This window comes from Terrapene carolina, unplaced genomic scaffold, assembly GCF_002925995.2.
Source record: "Terrapene carolina triunguis isolate 2854851 unplaced genomic scaffold, T_m_triunguis-2.0 Scaffold66, whole genome shotgun sequence".
Taxonomy (NCBI): domain Eukaryota; kingdom Metazoa; phylum Chordata; order Testudines; family Emydidae; genus Terrapene; species Terrapene triunguis.
Genome location: NW_020664417.1, coordinates 34142617 through 34164367, shown reverse-complemented (window position 1 = coordinate 34164367; position 21751 = coordinate 34142617).

The following is a 21751-nucleotide window of genomic DNA, read 5'->3' as shown; positions in this document are numbered from 1 at the left end:
CTAAGTGTTAACATTACTCATCTAGGATCCCTGTGTCTATAATTACTTCATTTACCTCCCTATTCAAGATACCTGTTATCTGCAAACTTCTTTGGTCATTTTTACTATTTACTATTATTATATGTGGATTATGCAAAACCCCACGTTGTGCTAGGAGCTTTTCAGGCAGACTCTACTATCATGGCTAATGTCGTGAAGAATGTCTGACCTCCTAAGGTCCTGATACTGCAATTTAATTGGTGTAGGTGGACACCTCTGCCTGTGCAGATCTGACACCTGGATTAGTGGCCTACATTTTATATAAGAAATAATGAATCTTGACAATTGTGAGCATAGATGGAAGGAAGGCAAGCACAGGTTAAAAATTAAGACCAGACTTGTAAAATAAACGTAACACTCATGTGAACAGAGAGCAGCATGTTCCAGTTTAAAATAATGCTCAAGAAAGCAAATCTCACGCTCCAGCATTTTCATATACATGACTATGAATATACACCATCAGTCACATTCCCAAGAAAGCTACAAATAGTTTGCCTAATATATTGGAATAAATTTTCTAGAATCTTTTGTTACATTTTTTCAACATTCAATCAGTGTCAAAACAACACACCTTGGTCTCTAATATACAAATTCACCTAATGTATTATTCAATGAAATAGCTGCTTTTAAGAAAAATAGCAGCATGATCATTGCTTTGCATTGTACTATAGGTTTCATTAAGTAGTAATAAAATACTACTTGAGAGCTGCTTCCAGCTAACCTTGTGTTTTATCTCTCTCTCTCTCTCTCTCTCTTTAATACTAAATTTGAAAGCATTCAGAGACTGGGAGAAATTGCTAGTGAACTCTACTTCATGCTGAAGATCAGCAGGGGCCTTTTGGAGGGCTTCAATTTTTCTCAGAATGTCAGGAAATCAGATTATTACATCCAGCTGCAAGCTGTTTTGATTGAACTGAAAGTCTGATTTAATTTGGTACAAATGGAAAATTACTCCTCTATTTATCCTTGAACTACATGTAGCCATGAAGTACTATATTTCATGATATCCTTGGAAATTTAGGTAGAAATGAGCAGTTTCCAAAAATATTCTCTCCCTACATATCAGCAAACAATTGAAAAATGCTTATTCACAAGTCTAAAGGCCAGATTTCCAAAATTACTCAGAAGCTGACATTTAGACACCTAAATAATTGGCCGTACTGTCAAAAGATCTATAGCCTTCTCTACACTTAAAAGGGTTTGCAACTACACCGATAGAGCTATACCATCAATCTTCTCTAGTGGAAACATGGCTTATACCAGTAAAAGTTATTTTGCCCATAAAGCTTAAACCAGTTCCCCAAATGGAATAACCTATATGGTTTTTGCTAGTATAGCTATGTCTATATTTAGCTTTTTATTGGCACAGCTATATCAGTTAGAGGGTCAACACAGATATGCCAGCATAATTTAGGAGTGAGGGCTTAAAAATTAAGTGGCAGTATTTTCAAAAGCTCTCAGGTCCCAGGAATGGCTATTACAGATGCTTTTGTTGAGCACCTCTGAAAATCTGTCTTCTTCATTTAGAAGCTCTTCTCAAAATTTGGCTGCATTTAGGAATGCTCAACACCTTTGAAAATCTTGCCTTAAATTTTTAACTGCCTGTCAGAGGGCTTATAAGAGAGACAAGGTAGGTGAGGTAATAGCTTTTATTAAACCAACTTCTGTGGGTGGAACGTACAAGCTTTCAAGCTACACAGAGCTCTTGTTCAGGTCTGGGGAAGGAAATGGCTTGTGTGCTTTCCTTTCACTGAGAAGATACTAGTGATAGTCTACCAACGTGTTTAACTTGCCACAGGATTTTCAAAAGCTCCTAAGCGAGTTACGCACCTAAGTCCTAGTGTCTTTCAATTAGACTTAGGAACATAACTCACTTAGGTAACGGTAAAAACCCTACACAATGGGTTAATTTTATTGATTAAATACCAGAGCAATTGTTTAATACAATGCTTATAGAGGTGACTGAATTATTTGAGCCTGATTTTCTCTCACACCAACTTACACCTGAGGTAAGAAAAAGTAAAGCAGAACAAGACCAGTGTATTCAATAGAGGAAAGAGAGACTATTACATACACAACCATTCTCCAAATGACCAGGTTTCATGTTTTTCATACATTATGTTTCTTGACAGCACAATATCTTCATGCAAATATAACACCTAGCACTAAACAAACCACACTAAGAACCTGTCCAGAACCTTGAAGCCAAGGAAGAATTTGGCCATCTATTTCTTGGGCACTTCTGAAGTGGGACACTCAGATTGAAAAAAAATTACTCTTTCATCTCCTATTGTTATACAATAAACACCTAAGGCCTTGTCAACACACAATGTTGCGCAAGTTTAGCTAAAACTGGTGGGAAAACCCAGTTTAGTTACACAGAGGCAAAAGCCCTCTGGGGATATTCTGAAAATGATTTAAACCTGGCTTTTAGTGATTTTGCTCAAATTAATTTCTTACCAAATTCAGCCTTTTGAAAACTGATTGAAGAGTATTCACACAGTGTTTTGCTGGTTTAACTAACTTCTTATTCTAGAATAAGAGTGTCCACAGGGGGAGATATACTAGTAGCAGAATAATCATAGTACAGTTATGCCGGTAAATTTCTTGGTGTAGACAAGCCTTAAATTAATCTAAAAACACACCTTTAGTTAACCTGGTACAAGTTTCTGTGGAGACAATCACTAAGATTCCTATAACTCAAAGAAACTATAGGAGCATTTGCCCACACACTGGACATGGACAGGGAGAGTTCACAAATCAAGAGGCCAAAAAATACAATATACACTTTTAAAAATCATTATTTTAATTTATTTGTTGATTTTTACTTTTGGGGTTGGCATCGCTCAGAAACCTCTAATCCCAAGGAGAGGGAGGGGACGATGGGGAACTGTTGCTCCCAGGCACAGAACCAGAATGTGGCTCTAGGAATGGGAAAGGACTTATAAGCTCCTCCCCTCAGTGCAAGGGAGGTAATGGGTTTCAACTGCATCCTTCAAACCAGCCAGTTACCTAGAGAACCCTTCCCTTGCTCCTCTCCCAGCCCACAAGGAAGCTATTTGTCTATGGGAGGAGAAGAGGGGAGGATTTTCTTTCCCTGTTAGCCTCTCTGATGTTGAAGGGAGGCAATCTCAGCACCTGACTATGTAGTCTGATTTTCAGAAGTACTGAGAGCCTGTAGTTCCCCCACGGATACTCAGCAATGCTGAATATCAGGCCACCTAGGCTCTAATCCAACATAACAAAATTTAAGCATGTGCCTACTTGTATTACTGGATCTGGACTATGTAGCTAATATTAGGCCCAAGTCTGAGATTTATGGCCCCAAAATGCACACAAAATGTGCTCTCAAACCTTTTGATTTGTTTTGAAAAACTGTGATACCAGCACTCCTGAAATACCTGCAAGCTACAAAAGCATCTTGATGAAAGCCATGCAAATGAGTACATCAAGTGTTCCATCGTGTGTACCAGAACACACAGGGCCAAATTTTGCCTTCTGACTTTACACACTCTACTCCCATTAGCAATACCAGGAGCCAGAAGCATTCATTCAATGGCACATTTCGGCCAACAACTTTAAAAGTAGGGTCCAGCTCCTCAGCTGGTGTATATCAGATAAAATCAGAGAAGCTATGCTAATTTACATCAGCTGAGAATGTGGCCTACGGTGTGCAACTATAGATAACTGCTTTGCTTTATTAGTGATTTTCAGTCTGGTCTAGCAATAGTGTGATTTGATGTAGTTAAAGTCAACCCCACACTCAAAAAGAATTCTGAACACTGAAAAGAGAGAACGCTTTTCATTATTCTCACTTGCAAAATACATGGTAGAAATGAATTTGGTCCAGATGCAAACATTCCCATGCAAACCTCTCTTTCTTCTCAGAGCCAAATGCCAGGCCAGCTATGAAAAATCGAAGTGTTAAAGTCAGGAGAGCAGAAGTATGTTTCATCACCTAGCACTGGAAAGTTGGTGAATTATCCATTTCTTTGTTGCTATCTCTCAACATTGCATCATAAGTCACAGGATCTGTCAGAAAACACAATTCTAAACACCATTCCTGTTTAAACTATTCAGAGCTCTCCTCTTCTCCTTGTGTAATTTAAGTTACTACCATTATAGCATTATCAATCATAATGAGAACCATATTCCAAATTTTATATAATAATGTCAACCACATGCTATTATCAAACACAGAATAATTGACATATTAACATTGGACATACAAACTTGACACAGTTCTGTAAAAATGTTAGTGATGCAAAGGAGAAGTGGCAAATAACATAGTAATTTTTTTTAATATCAGATGCTAAATTAAGAGTGGGAAGCTAAGTAAGAGCTTTCTTATCAAAATTAGGCTTTGGGAAAGTGTTAGGTTACAGGAGCAGTCCTGTTGCTAGTGCATTTATATTTTCATCTTTAAATGGGGTTTTCTTTAAAGTTTTCTGAGTTAACAGTGGGCTTCAATACAGGCAGGCAGTAAAAGCAATGAAGGACTGAACACCACACCAGATTTATAGAAAGAGCAATTTAGAGGGAGATTTTCAAGGTCAAAAAAGTGCCTAATTCTCTTTTGTAAATCTCCCCTTTAGTAAATGTCATGAACACTTCATCAGCTATAAAAGTATGTAAATAACTAATGACTTAAAACAGTTTTTGTTGAATATAATATAAATCATTGAAGAAACAAAGGTTATAAGCATTAGAATGTATGAGAAAGTCTGAAGAGTTTCACGGTTGTTTCAAGTTCCATTATTCTAACAAGTGTATAGGGATGGGCATATATTATTCATCAAATCTACTGATTTTGCTGTTTTTGTTACATAACTTATTTCACAAAGCAATTTATGGTATTTGATCAGCTTCACCAATGTGGAAATTTCCTTCTTTACTCATGAAGCATTTCCTTTCCCTACTCAAAACATAAAACTTTACATAAAAATAAAAAAGTTAAAACCCAAAACATTAGAATGTATGGAACTAACTTTTGAGCACTTGACTTTGCAACCTTCATGTTCTTTTAATGTAGTTGTCTGTAATTATATTGTTAAATTGTTTACATTTGTGTTTTTACCACTGAGAACTTGATCCTGCAAGCTATTTAGCAACAGGATCCACTCTAGCAAATCATATGCTTAACATTCCCATTGACTTCAGTGGGACCAGTCAGGTGTTATAGTTAAGCATAGGTTTAAGTCTTTGCTGGATGATGACCAAAGTGATCAACACCTTGCGGGATTTAGCCTTATATGGACACAATGCCCACTGACTTCAGTAAAAGGTTTGACTGCACAAGGAGTGGAGGATTAGTCTCCTAGGGGATTAGAATTTGTCAATGCAGTTTTCATTTTATACAGTTCAGCTATTCTTTTTCTCTTACCTTTAACAGAAAGGTATCACAATGATAATATATTACCCATGCTTCTAGTTATGTAAATAACAAAATACAATGAACTAATCATTAGAACTTACAGTTCTCTGAGTAATAGTGTCCGCACTCTTTCTGGGGGAGACTTTTTATTAAGTATTTATATAGCATCATAAATGTATGCAGTGATTTACATAATACAGAATGAGACAGTCTTTGCCCTGATGAGTTTACAGTGCAGCACCGAAAAGAATTAACATGGAGCAATAGTTTAGGAAGGATAAACAGGTACAGGAAGATGAGGAGAGACCATTGGAAGGAAACTAATACACGAAGGATTCATAGGAGAGCTAGATTTTATGCAAGGATTTAAAGGAACAACGGGAAAACACCTGGCAGACAAGAAGCAGGACCAGAGATGATCCCAAGGATAAGGGGCAGCAGGAAAGACGTCAAAAGTGGTAGAAGATACACAAACCTCCCATTTATTTCAAAATCCTGTGTTATTCATGTCATGCTTTTCATGTGCTCCTGTTTGTCTCTCACAATAAAGATATGTTACTTTTATTATTTATAAAATGTTCACACTTAGTGCCTTAGCTTCTTTATGTCTAGCCCCTTTTCTATCATTTCTTTCATGCCCAGACTCCCCGCATCCTAAAACTCCCTTCCATCTGCTTTGGAATCTATAATGTTGAATTATGCCAAGATGAATATCAATGGTGTTGATTTACACTGATTCATTTCCCTGATTGCTGACACTAAATCTTGAGTTGGCATTTTAGAACTGAGTTAAGAATTCTATGCAAAGAATCTAAATTATAAAACAGAGTGCTGTGTTCTCAGTAGAGGGTGTTATTAAAAGTGACTCTTTTCTCTCTGTAAATCCTTTAGAAACAGTGGGGGAAATCAGTTAAAAAGTAACATAGGAAAATGTCATTTTGAATGTTATCTTTAACAGCCAAGAAAAGACAAACATAGTAAACATCCACATTTACCCCAATTACATTCAGACAATCAGTTGCTCAAAGACAATTTCCTGAATTGTGTGTCCTAAATGGCCTCTGACTCCATCTGCTTTTAAGCATTGCATCTGAACTAGCTCTTTCAAAGCAGTGCAGACTTTGGAAAGCTTTATTGGGATCTGAATTTCAAAGCCCATATCCAATTCTCATATGAATTTAGGATGGTAAATACATCAAACTACTAATGGTATAAGTAATGATGGTGACAATGTACCTCTGTGCTGTAGTGGACAAACTTAAGTGTGTTCATGGCTAAATCCTGCCTTGAACTTTCCACTCCCTTGCATGTATGGTTAAGCAGTGAAACTCTAAACAGATGCATCTGATACCTCAATGTGAGAAGAATGAGCTGCACATGTAGCGCTTTAAGGACAATGAAATAAAGACCTAATTTTGTGTAACTGCCGGAAAAAGACTAGAACAGGGTGAAGACAATAAAATAGGGGCATTTTGAAATGCTACTGTGGATTATGCCAAAACATTTCAGATAATATAATTAAAACTGTTTCCAAGAATGTAATATAACTTGACTTTCTCTAAAATAACTGCTGGTCACATAACACAGGTACTGTACAGAATTCTTAGAATAACTGAAAAAGAAGAAAATCATCCTGAGGCTAAGGCTGGGGCTCCTGTGAGTCATATTATATCCTCTTCTTTCGTTTTCAGTACCTAGAATTCTGAGGATACTCATAGGAAAAAGATAAAAGTTTTATATCCAAAGAGATTCTATACAGAATACTAATGATGGGAAAGGGTAGTGCATGGGCCACTTTCATTCTTGGGAAGGGAAAAAAATAGGCTCAGGTAAAAGTTGACTGGAATTTTTTTTTATAGGAATACCCAGGGCTTATCTTAGAATTTGGTAACGTTTATTAAAACAATCCCAGCTACGGTCTAGAATCATTCTTAACTCTCTCTCTCTGTATGTATACATACATACATACATATATACATACAGAGAGAGAGAGTTAAGAACGATTCTTACATACAGAGAAAGAGAGAGAGAGAGAAGGTTTGAAAGCTTACAGAGTGCTCAATAATATTGCTGGAAGTTATGCATGCTTGCCTATCACCTATTTGAATTATGATAGGAGCTAGAGGCCCCAGCTGAGATTGGGGCTCCATTGTGCTAGGCACTGTATGAGCACATAGTAAAAGACAGAGTTTACAGTCTAAATAGATTAGACAGACAAAGGATAAGGGAAAGAAGTATTATCCACATTTTGTAACATCTGAGGTGCGAAGATGTTACCGGTAAATGACTTTCCCAAGTTCACACAGGAAGTCTGAGGTAGAATCAGGACTTGAATCCAGATCCCTGAGTCCCAATCCACTTCCTTAACCAGGAAGAGACTATATGCCAAGCTTACTTATCAAATCTTTAAACAAAAGATACAGACCTGATATAGACAATCTTCACCAGTCTAAATGGTCTTCCCTTCTTGATGAAAATGTCTGTAATGTGTTATCAAAGATAGTTACAGATAACCAGAATCTTACCTCCCATGTGCTATAACCCTACTTCACTTTTTTGGCTTCTTTTGAAAATTTCCCCATTCTGGAATGTTTACTTTGAAAAAGATTGGGGAGAGACATTTGTGCTTCACATAACTAAAATCAACATTACACCCCTGCCTTAAGATGCAACTGCAGTCATTCTTTCTCTTGAATGTAGTGAATTTTCCCTGTTGCTTTACAATGAGGCCTAATCTGGTACTCGTATGTATAGCTACACACTGTCTGTTCGTGGGAGGAGTTCAGTTGCACCACATTTTGATTGAGTAAACAGCTACCCACTAGATCAGTGGCTATTTCACACGATGTAGTAAATATTTCAGTGACCACTTCTCAACCTCTCTGCTATGCCTGCCCGGCAAGGAAACATGATGGCACTCAATACTTCACAGGACCCTCTAAGCCAGCGGTTCTCAAACTTCATTGCACCGTGACCCCCTTCTGACAACAAAAATTACTACACAACCCCAGGAGGGGGGGGACCGAAGCCTGAGCCTGCCCGAGCCCTGCCACCCCAGGTGGGGAGGCCCAAAGCCCAGGCCCCAGCAACTTTAACGCCGGCCCTGGCAACCTCATTAAAACAGGATCACGACCCACTTTGGGGTCCCAACCCACAGTTTGAGAACCGCTGCTCTAAACAATCCTTATAGTATTGCCCTAGAGGTGAGCAAAAGAATGAATTTTAAGATCTGCATCTCCTCCCTTTTCCCTCTTCCAATACACCTTATTCCAGATCTTCCAGGTTTAACTGAAAATGGACAGTCAGCCTATTAAAAAAATATGCCGTTCCCATGGTATTTGCAGTGTTGTGTACTATAAATAATGAAGTTTATTTCCAAAGCTTATTTATTTGCAGTGAATTACAATGGGAACATATTGAAAAAAAAATTAAAGAGAAAAACTAGCCAAATTAATTAAAAATACAAGAGAGAAAAGTGTTTAAAGTCAGAAATTGGCATAGAATGAGAGAGAAATAAAGGGGAGGAGATGCAGAAAGAAATGAAAACAAGCACTAGAAAGATAATGGCAACACAATAGAGGAGATGGAGAAAATGATGTGGAGTCAGAAAATTGCAGAGGAAAAACTAAAAAAAAATTAACAAAGAAATATAAGGGAAGAATGGAAAAAGGAAGAGACCAGAATTAAGTATAGAATACAACGGGGCAAAATCCAAATGAACTAGCATGCACAGAAGAAATCTAGTGAAATGGAGGCGTGGATAAAAATGCAAGAAAAGAGAACAGAAATAGAAATAACTAATGATAATTCCAGCTACAGCTGTATTATATCCAGTGGGCTGAACTGTTTCTTCCAAACTTCCTCACCAATACTTTGCAAAAATAGATCTAATTATTTTCCAATAATTTCCCATTACATGTTTTCCTTTATTGCATTTCTTGTTATTTTGTGTGGTTGTTGTTCACTATATGCTCTATATCAAATCTAGAAAAAAAGTGTGGAAAAGTGATATAATAGGTGCCTAATTCTCTTCTCACTTAACCAGGTTTTAGACTAATATCAACTCCATTGACTTCAGTGGATTAATTCCAAGTTTACATCTGAATTACTTTGGTGTAAGGACAATCAAACCCTAGCTGTCATGTAATACACACAGAAGTGGTTCTTCCACAGTAGATGTCACATACACATTTTATCAGTTTGCATAGGGAAGCTTCCCCTTCTACTACTCATACCTACAAGAGATTTAAGAAAATTAATTAATATTAACAGTTTTCCATCATTGCCCAATTCAACACAGCACTCAACCATGTGCTTAAAGTTAAGCACATGCTTAAGAGGGTTGTTAAACAGGCATGAGATTAATCACGTGCTCGTGTTTGAGTTCTGTGCTGAATTGGGACCTGTGATGGGTGTCTGTATATGTAAATGTTTAGAATAAATACAGTTCTATATTCCTTTGTGGTTTAGAAAGTTTTGTTCAGGTCAACAATTCCTAGCATATAAAATGTGGTTCACATAATAAGTTTATAACATTAAATGTTTATTTGGGTGTTCTAATACCATAAATATATGGTTTTGGACACAAGGCCCAAACCGTGGGCCAAATTTAGCTCTTAGTTAAATCAGATTAAGTCTGGGGTAACTCCATTGAAATTAATGGATTAACCCCACCTTTCACTGGAGTAACAGAGCAGAAATAGCCAGTAGCAACTGAGTAAATAGAATATGAAAAAATATGTGCTAAATGATGATTATGTGTGCATACTTTTAGGGCATGATTGAAGTAGCCAGTTTGAAAATTTGATCCTAATATTTCTACCTTTCTTTTTAACAGCCACTGTGTTTATTCTTAATACTCTGTTCTTCATTTTACCAACATTTTGTGTACAGAAGTGTTGCTACTGTATGTCTCATATTTACACTGATGTCGCAAGGCTCCAGTGAGGAACCAATGGAAGTTATACTGTAATTTTCTTTCATATGGCTCAGTGTTCAATGGCCCTAGTTTAATCAATAAATGGATATCTTAACTATTGTTTCTTCAGTTGAACAGCAGATCTCTATCTTATTAAGTATCATGCAGAACATAAAAAAAAAATCTAGTGACATAGTTGGTAACAATATGGAATGTGATTTTTCTTTAAAAAATGGCTCCAGCTCGCTGCTATTCAACACATCTTTATAAAAAGAAAGCAATGCTTAAGGACTTAAAACACAAATCCAGCTATTCAACAATGTGATATTGAATTACAATTGTGATGATGATGATGCTTTCTTTTCAGTATAAAGCACAGAAACTGTGGCACCGCACTGTGCAGTGATAACGCTAGAAAAAAATCAAGTGCTGAACCTAAAGAGAATAGACACAAACAACTTTGTAATAAAATCTCAACTACTGGCAGGTCTGACAGGGCAGAACTGAGCTGCACATCAGGAACAAAAGGGGTCATTTTCCTTAGTAATTGCCAATACATTTAATCTCCTCCCTGCTACTACCAAGAAAATAACATGTATTGCCAATGCTGATGAGCATTTTGAAACATTCTGTATGATGGATTGCTGACAGACTCAGGGGAGCAGATCTGACAAGATTATCCAGAGATCCAGAGTGCACGCCTTTGGCTGCAGTGGTCTACCTTAAAAACTTGCCTGTTTTGCCTTCAATAAATAGATACGGTTACTTCAGTAGTTGCAGTATTTCCAATCCTTCCCTGTGTTTGCCATAGGGAATAACCAGCATATTGCAGATACTAAGAGAAGGCTATTGCCTCCTCTAAGGAAATTGGTAAGGTGTTAATGTTGACAGCCATAGGGGTTGTACTGTACATTAAAATAATGGAATTGCAACATGCAACTGAGGCATTAAAACAAGCATCAGAAATTTGCTTAAAGAGGCATTGGGAAGTTATTTGGGCCCGGAATCTGAGGGGTTTTTTGTTTACGTTTTACAAAACCATTAAAAATATAATAGAAATGTACATTTTAAAAAACCACTGAAGAAGTATCAACATTCCTCTTCGGTATTTACAAACTAGATTTGTATGAGGGGAAATAAATACCCTATGCTTAGAGATAGTTAAGGTTGCAGTGAGATTCTCCCCACGCACCCAAAACCTTAAAAGCATGGAAATAAGAAGTTACGGAGAAAGATTTTTGCATTTCTTTCCACCTTCACATTGTCAGTAAAGAATACCAATGCTTCATAAGGGTTTCACTTACATTTCCAGAAGACACCAAGTAGAAATACATACCCCACCTTCATCAAAATTGTACTATAAATCAAAGTCTTAACAGTGACTTCAGATGTTTTTATATCAATGATATGCACAGATCAGCACATCCATGTCACTCATCCTATTATTTTGGAAAGTTATTCTGCCTTCCCACTTGTTATGGCTGGGGTGTGTGCAGTCATGCATAGTAGGTGCAGAGTAAGATGCCAGGAACAAAAGCCAGGGTCAGAGCCAGAGTCAGAAGTCAGGAACCAAAGAAAGGTGAAGGAGCAGAGTCTGTGATTGCAGCCCACTGGGGATCCATGTAGTTGCACAGACAACTTCCTGGACCTGAAAGCACTGCCAGTCAGGCCCTCTCTGGGCAGCACATCCTGTGGTGTTTGGGCCCATGTGGCTCACAGTCCAGCAATGAGTGTTCTGCCTAGCTGTTGGGTGGCCGTATGGATGCGGCAGTTGCTCACGGACCAGCAGACCCAGTTTCCAGACCCACAGATCCTTGCACCTCTCTGGTCCCAGTTCAGGGAAAGCTACAGGGGATATGTAGTGAGGCTCTTGTAGTGTTTGTCCTCCATTAGAAATGAGTAATAGCATTTGCACCACACCTAATTTACCACCACATTGAAATTTGGCAGGTTCTGCTTCGTGTACTTATTTTCCATCACAATTTTAAAAAGTGATGCTCTCTAGACAAACACTACTGATTTTCTAGGAATCAGCACATGAGGCCAAAGGATAGGTCCCAGAGTTTTTTAGATTTCTTGCAAAAGGGGGACCACGAAAACTCAGGAAATCTAATTAAAAAAAACACACACACAAAAAGGGATGATCTTAAAATTCTTATTAGAGCTGGGGGAAATTCTTCTGCAAAAATACAGATTCAGCAACATCAAAACATTTAACAAATTTGAATCAACTTTGCTGGATTGTTTCAGTGAAAAAAAGAAAATTAAACACTTTGCTTTCACATTTTTTCATCAAATGTTTTGATTTTTTGGTTCAAAACAACTTTTTGTTTCAAAAGTTTGGTAGGGGGTTTTTTCTATCAAAATATTTTAAAATACTCAACATTGAACCATAGTGTTTTGTTTCAGATCAAAACTATTTTACATTTTTGGATCAACCACAAATATTTTTTCTGTTTTTCTTTTAATTGATAGCAAACTGAAAAAAATCCCTTATTTGCATAGCTCTTACTCTTATTTTCTCTGTACCAATTCATTTTTCATCAAATCACCATTACAACACTCCAACAGTACTCAGGTTTATAGTCTATGTTTTAGTTTTTGCCATTTCAACATGCTTTTGACAAAACAAAGGTTTAAAGCTCCTGTTAAAACTGAACTCTGCAATACAATCTTAACAAGAGTGCTGCTACTAGGAGCAAAAGTAGGGTCTGAGCTTTTCTGACTGTGAGGAGATAAGGTTTTATGATAATACAGATATAAAAGATTCAATTTTTTAATACAACAGTATCTCCTTAGATAGTTCGGGAATTCAGATAGATTAATGTGCTAGCAAGTCAAGAAAGCAAATTTTCACAATATTAAATATTCGGTCAATTGACAATTGAACTTCCAGCTGTTTTAAAAAATTGTACAGCTTCTAAAAGATCATTTTGTACATTTATAGAAACAGAATAGTTATGGCCTCAATTCAAGAAGGTACTTTAGCAATTCCCTAAGGTGCCTTAACTACAGTTAAATCTATAATATCATGAGTCCTCCCAACTGGGAGACAGGGATACTTGGCCTTAAAAATGCTGTTTTCTACTAGAATGACCAGATAGCAAGTGTGAAAAATCAGGATAGGGTGTGGGGGGTAATAGGTGCCTATGTAAAAAAAAGCCCCAAATATTAGGACTGTAAAATCGGGACATCTGGTCACCCTATTTTCTACATACACTTTTCATAACATTAGATTCTTTATGGGACTCTACCCCTGCTCTTCTTCTAAAGACTGAATCTTTTTCTCAATGGTTACAGGGGCTGAAGAAAAGTTTGTGGAACTCCAGAGATGAAAGTAAGCTGGTACGGTCCGGTACAGCGTACCAGCAAGAACCGGTACACAGCCAACAGTACCGGGAGGGGTCAGCTTCCCCAGGTGGACAATTTAAAAGGGGCCTGGGCTCCCAGCAGTGGCCAGAGCCCCTGGTCCTTTATATCACTGCCAGAGCCCCGCTGCTGGAGCCCTGGGGTAGCAGCAGCGGTCGGGAGCCCTGGGGCTCCGGCGGCGATTTAAAGGGCCTGGGGCTCCCGGCAGTGGCCAGACCCCTGGCCCTTTAAATCGCCACCAAAGCCCCGCTGCCGGAGCCCCGGGGTAGCGGCGGTGGCCGGGAGCCCTGGGCCTTTTAAATTGCCGCCAGAGCCTCGGGGCTCCCAGCCACCACTGCAGCTACCACTACCTTGGGGCTCTGGTGGTGATTTAAAGGGTCCAGGACTCCCGGCCGCTGCTACCAAAACCGGAGCCCCGGGCCCTTTAAATCGCCGCCAGAGCCCCGGAGTAGCAGCAGCGATTTAAAGGGCCTGGGGATTTAAAGGCCCCACCCCTTCTGCCTGAGGCCCCGCCCCTTCTGCATGAGGGGACCTCCCCCCCGCCTGCTAAGGACCCCAGCCCTGAGTACCAGTAAGTCCCTTAAGTTACTTTCACCCCTGTGGAACTCCAAAACACTTGTGCAGGCTCAATGACATGATTAATTCCCTGCTCAAGGAAAACAAAATAATGCCATACAAGATAGATGAACTTGGTAATAATTAGAAATGTAAGAATTGTTGATCTTCCTCAGACTGTTGATTCCAAAGGATGTTTTATTTGTGGAAATGCAGCAAATCTTGGGTGTATACATACACCGACATCGTAGGCATTGATAGTAATTATACCAGACACATTCTTCTCCCAAAACCACAAGTCTCTACCACTAGAGCAGATGGCGCCATTAGGGCACGGCTACACTAGAGAGTTTACATCAGTGCAGATGCACCTCTCTAGCTCTCTAATGTAGTTACTCTAAGCCAACAGGAGAGAGCTCTTCTGTCAGAATAACTACTCCAGCTCCCGTGAGCAGCAAAAGCTATGTTAGCGGGAGATCCTCTCCTGCAGACATAGTGCTGCCCACACCAGTGCTTCTATCGGTGTAATATGTCGCTCAGGGGGAGTGATTTATTCACCCCCGAGTGACATCAGTCATGCTGACATAAGCTGTAGTGTAGACAGCAGCAACCTGTTAAAGTCACAGGAGACACACTAAAACAGTTATCACATAATCCCCTCTAGACTGCCATTTTGTAACATATTGTGGCTGCATATCTATAGGTAACATGGGCATCAGCAGGGATTGAACCCCAAAGCAAGACACGTAAGCTAAAGGAAAACTATTTATGAGATGTCTGAGCGCTCCCTTTGTGCCCAACAAAAACTGATCATTCTTGCCTTCCTGACTCCCAATCGGCCAGAGAAAAGGCATCACTCCCACTAAGCTGCTGATGCCTCCCCATGTAGCACATGCCCAATCCTCTGACTTGATGAGGGTATCACAGTGTGTGACTCTGCCCTGGGGCTGCATTGTGTAACTGTGGAACTGATGAAGATGTTCCCCTCAAAATCTGAATAGGAACTCTGCTCAGTTCCACGCCAAGGGGCAAGACAGAGCTAGAATTTCAGCCACTATGAATGAGGTCTGAGCTTATTTATATATCTGACAAATATGTAATTACATACACTTTGGTACCCCTGACTGTCTGGTAGGTGATGCTGCAGGGATTTAGATATTGGCTATTTCTACTATATTTCTGATCTGTCATTTCAGTTGTTAGGAACATTTGGCTCCATTTTCTGCATACGAGATGCTACTGAATACAGACTATCTCACACATAGGCTTTGATTAGAAAAGAGCAAGATGAGAGGCCTGATTCTCACTGACACTAAGCCCTCTTTATACCACTTTGGCAAAGGAGCCTCAAAGTGGATGTAAGTTACACAAAGTAGTGTAAAATGGCCCTCATGTAACTGAGAATCGAGCCTGATTTTTTTTTTTAATTAAACGGTGGAAATCTTTCTAATATGATATCTTATGTGGAAGGGTAAGTGTCCTACTGAATACAGCACAACATGCAGCCAACAAGATGTCACTACAAGCATAAATTAGAAAATAATATGTCCACAGCAATTTATGGCCCACACGAGAAAAATACATCTTCTGAGCATCCACGAGTGCCTGCACTTTTCACAACTATGAGCAACGATGAAGCTAAGAAAAATATTTAGCTTTTGGACAGCAGACGTGTGAAGTGTTTTTAATGGCCTTTAATAAATCCCAGGTTGGCATTAGTCTGCTAATACTGTTAATAAGATCCTTCTTGAAGATAGAACCCAATAAACAGGTGAGTATAAGTGTCTCTTTCTGTATCAATAGAGATGCACTTCAGAAAAAAACAACACCATACAATAACATCACTAACCTAAGAAGGACAATCTGATAAAGTTCAGAGCAATTTAGGCTACATCTACACTCGGAGCTAGGGGTTTGATTCTCAGCTAACATACAAATGCTCAAGCTGGGTGTCATTCGAGCTAGTGCATGGAATTCTGTAGTGTAACCGCAGTAGCATGAGCAGCAGTGACCAGAATGCCTGGCTAACTGTCCTGAGTAAAAACCCATCTGGAGCCTGTGGGTACACACATGGGGCAGATAGCCTGTGCCACTTCTTGCTACTATGGCTACAATACTATTTTTAGCGCACTAGCTTGATGAAAGCTAGCGCAAGTATGTCTGTGCAAGCTGGGAATCACACCCCCAACTCCAAGTGTAGACCTAGTGTTAGCCAGAAAAATGGAGAGATTTTCACAAGAAATATAAAATGTATTATTCCAATCAGTGTCTCTAGTTCAGGGGCTATCAGATTTTCGAATATAAATCTTGTCTCCAGGCTCAAAACTCATTCTAGATTGCAACTGGGTATACATAGTGAGAGAATGGAAGCACTACCAGTACACCTTGGTTTGGAGCAAATTGGAAATGCTACAAGAATACTTTTTGTCATGGTATTTTAGCATTATTGCTTCCAGTACTAAATGAAAAAAGAAGCATCAAGTGTGCAAAATATAAAGTTAGAGAACTTTACTGAAACATTTTTGAATCTGAAAAAGCAGTTGATTATAGAGCAACTTCTGACACATATTTTCATATCTAATATATAGTTATAACTATAAACTATATACACATATACACACACACAAATATACATGTATATCCATACAGTAGTAAATGGTGAGATCTGTGTAGATACACCTCTACCCCGATATAACGCTGTCCTCGGGAGCCAAAAAATCTTACCACGTTATAGGTGAAACCGCATTATATCGAACTTGCTTTGATTCACCAGAGTGCACAGCCCTGCTCCCTCCAGGGCCGGCTCCAGGTACCAGCCCACCAAGTTTGTGCTTGGGGCGGCACCTGGAGGGGGGCGGCGCGGCACTCCGGCCGCCGGGGAGAGCGGGGCCACGGCCGGGCTCGCCGCCCTCCTCCCAGGGCTCCGGCCGCCCCCCACCCCACCCCACCCCCCGCGGCTCCAGCCGCCCCCCCCCCGCCCCCCCGCGGGGGGGGCGCGGAGGCTTTTTTGCCTTGGGTGGCAAAAAAGCCAGAGCCGGCCCTGGCTCCCTCCCCCCTCCTCCCCCCCGGAGCGCTGCTTTACCACGTTATATCCGAATTCGTGTTATATCAGGTCATGTTATATCGGGGTAGAGGTGTAGTAAAGTGAGCCATATGTTATGTACCATTAGCTGTCTCACCTGTTCTCTCTGGAAAGGATTTTCAGAAGTGCTCAGTGTTGGCCTTATTCTGCTCCAGCTGACCTCACGGGTAAAACTTCAATGGGAGCAGAGCTGGACAAATGTTGAATACTTTGGAAAATCCCACTTTCCATCTCCACTGTCACTACTGTTTTCACATTCCAAACCCCTGGGAAGTTTCAAACAGCCATCATTAAAAAAATGGTCAGAAAAATGTTTATTCCCCCCACAAATGGAGAATTTCCCTGCAAATGATTGCCTGGCCTGAGGCCCAGGATGGCCAGAATTCAGTCCTATGCCAGTGGCTCTCCAGATGTAGATCTCTGTAACACTACTAATTTCTTCAACACGTGTGGTATACACAAAATACATGATGCATTCCTAAAGTTTTTGTAGGGACGCATAGCTCCCGAATCGTCAGTCCACGGGTGCGGCATACTGCGCCCGTGGCTACGAGGCCGAAGCAGCCTACACCCCAGCGCCTGCGATTAGGAAACTTATTGGCTGACCTAATTGTCACCCTTGCAGCTTGCTTTCACGTGCACAAGATATGGGTTTGTTAGGTCATGTTGATGTGCACTGTATGCTCCTCCTATGCGCAAAAATTCAACCACTCATAAATGTTGTAAACATAAAAGTAAAGAAATAAAAACCCCAGTGGAAAGTCCCTGGGAGGCTTTTTCGGCTACCAAGACCTGGCGCTCTGTCTCCTTCCTTTTTTCATCGCCACAAGTTTTAACACTTGTTTGGCTTGATCTGTAAAATACTCTCATGGCTTCACCCTTCCCTAGTGATACCCTAAAGTCATACCTATTAAACCTTTAGACTACAGCACACACATTGTGTAACTGATTGCAGAGCTATATATCACAAAAACTATGTTAAAAGAATATTAAGGTTGCAAAGTCAAACACTTAAAAATTGGGAAATGCCAGAATTAAGGCTGCCTTTGCCATCTTAATTCAGACCCCTTATGCATATGCATCATGAGATAATCTACAACTGCTACTGTTAAAAATTATCATCTTCTATGTGGACCAACACTAGACCTGGATGGGACACTTTGCCAGTGGTTTTCACAAGTATTTTTTGACAACAGAGGAATGGTGATACTCCAGTATCTTGTGTTCCATTCCAGCCTCTGGAGAGGAGTGTGCTCTAGTGGGCACAGACTTTGTCCAATGCCCCCAAAATTGACTCCTTCTATCCTGTCCTCTCCTTCTTGCCCCCAACTCCACTTCCCACTTCTAGTCCCAGTCTTCTTGTCCAGCCATCCCAATTCCTCAGCCCTGCCCCTGGTTCCTTTTTTTCTCATCTCCTTGACCAACCAGTCCCAATTGCCCACATTCCAGTTCCTCATCTGATCTTTCTCTCTCTCCACCCTGGCCTCCAGTCACATGCAACCACATTCCCCATCCCAAATGACTTGCAGACCCAGTCTCCCTCCCTGGGCTTCTTGTTCAAACTCAGTACCCCCTAGCTCTTTGTCCCAATCTCTTGGCCTGGCCAATCCCAGCTCTCCCCCAGCACCCCGGTTCCTTGTCAGATCTGTCTTCCCTGCTCCACCACCTCCTTCTACCTGCCCCATTGGTTCTCAGTTCCAGTCTCCTTGCCCAGCCAGTCCCAGATTCTACCCCCAGCTTCCCATCCTAGTTTTCTTGCACACATAGTCCCAGTATCCCCCACCCTAACTCCCAGAACCAGTTTTCCTCTCCCCCCCCCAACGAGTGTCCAGTCTGTCCCCAACACCCCCTTTGTCCCAGCCTACTCCCCTACCAAATCTGACCCGTTCTCCTTCAGCATTTGAATCAGGCAGCTTCCTCCGCCACACTCCCTGAGGCCAGCAGCAGGCCATTGAGAGCACAGGTGAGACAGGCTCCCTGCTCTCAGTTCTAGTGCCAGGCCCCTTGCCAGCCTGCCGCAGCCCAGAACTACAATTCTAGAGAAAGTCTTGTTCAGTCCTATGTTGGAACATGCCCAATACACACAGAATCTTCAGGGACTTTGTCTGTGAAGTGCCAGCAAGTCTCTACTGAGTGTGTGAGAACTGCAATTTTTCAAATGCTTATAGTTTGGTCAAATTTGGGCAGATTTCCATAGGAACAGTAAAATGCCCATCCCTAACATAAAAGCCATCCCTCTGCCAAATTTCCAGGGCCTACTTGAAAGGATGGGGGTACTAGATCTTCTCAAAGAAAAGGATGTCAGAATTTGTTAACAGAGGCAAAGCAACATTTTTCTCTAGCCTGTTTTTTTGGAAATGGCTGAGACATTTTGGCTGAATTTTTTCAGAATAATTAAGCACCAGGCAGATGCCCAGCATGGACAATTTCAGCCAAAATAGTTAAAGTTTGGAAAAGTTATAGGTAACTGAAATGAGGGTCTTATAATGGGAAGTCTCAGGCAACCTTAATTATAGGCAGTGCTACCAGACCCACGTATAACATATAGGTTATATAGTTTTAAAAACACCTTTCAGGGAGAGTTAAGATCACAAGGGACTCACAAACTGACCCCAGTAAGATTTGGTTCACATTGGTTGACAGTGACACAAACCCCTGCTTGTTTGCACTCTCTTTTTTCCTTATGATTAGTTGTACAAGCTTTTATTGACAGCAACAGAACATATACACACAAGAAAACAGTGTGTAAGCAAAGCATGGTTGTATACCATGTTGTGCACCATCCGATATGGTCACTTGCAAAAGGCCAAAGCTGGCAACAAACACTACACTAAGTTCCATCCCAGGAACCCTATAACCAGATTTACACAGTCCCCCTCCTTGCTGCTGTTTCCCTGGCCTTCTCCCTACCCTGCTTTCTCAGGCTGTCTTTCCCCACAACTCCTCTGGGGTTGACCCTGCTTTCATTTCTAAGATCCCAGGGCTCATTCTGTCCTTTGGGTTTTCCTCCTTCCCACCTCTCTGATCCCAGACAGTGACTGCAGACTCTCCCCTGTGCAGCCCCCTGCTATTATAAACTTTCTTTATATTCCTTTCCTAGCTGGGCTTTATCAGAAATTGGTGTTTATAAATCCAAGGACCTCCTGTCAGGTACAATTGTGAAGGTTAATTGGCCCCTTCCGGCTATCTTAACCCCTTCAAGACTAGCGTGGGGTAAAAATGCCATCATAATCATATGATGTATATTTTGAAGAATAAAAACAAAGATGTGATTGGACACAACTTCCCAGTTGGGCCCTAGTAATTTCTCAATACATCTATTCTGATCAATTCCTGTCATTGAAACCACCGTCCCATTGTATAAGCAGTCATCTCATCCACAATTAAAAATTCATGACAAATCACGCCATCCATACATCCATACATAGTAAATGAGAGTCCTTCATTTACTGTAAAAAGTGCTGTACAAATACATCCATAAACATACTATATGCTTTCTTCCATTGGTCCATGCAATTCCACAACGTGGGAGCACAAAGCATCCCTGGTTTATGTTGCCTGTGTGCATCCTGCTCCAGCTGTGACAGGTGCACTTTCTGGCTGAGTGTACTGGTTCAGCAATCCATTGTGGTCATAGGTCTATTCGGGGGGAAAAGGTTCACCTTTGGATTCACTAAGATGGTGAAGAGCACAGCAAGCCACAGTAAAATGGGCAGCTCTGGTGACACTGCAATCCAAATAGTTCTGAAAACAGCCAGCAGGATTTCAATCTGCAAAATGTACATTCAACTACCATTCTACACCTACCAAGAGTGTAGTTAAACCTTCTTTTGCCAAGGCCTCTGAGATCTGGATAAGGTTTCATAAGCCAAGGCAAAAGGGGGTACATGCAAGCTCCCCTAGAACAATGGGGACAGTTACTCCATTTATGACAAGATCATTTGGTGGGAATAGTGTCCTGGTAGGTCCATGAAGGTAGATTGCTGATCAATAGAAAACCCTGGCATCATGAACTTTGCCAGTGCAGCCCACGTCGGCATCCATACATTGATCTCTGTGGTCCACAAGGGCCTGCATAACAATGGAATAGTATCCTTTGCAGTTTGTGTACTCATGTACAGGAGGAAAAACTTGGGCACATGAGTCCCATCAACGGCCCCAGCCAGTGGTTTCCCCAGGAATTGAAATGTTCAAATTTACGGGGGGGGGGGGTGTCAGGGCCGATGAGAGGTGAGACCATGAGGGCAAAGGGGGGCTGTATGGCACCATAGTAAAAACTGAAAAATGTTTCATGATCATTTTATTAGATTTAACTCATGTTCTAAAATCATCACATAAATTAAAGTTGGCTACTCAAGCCTTCTATGAAGCACTACATCTACATACTTCTTGGTTTCTTGTTATAATTTTGCAC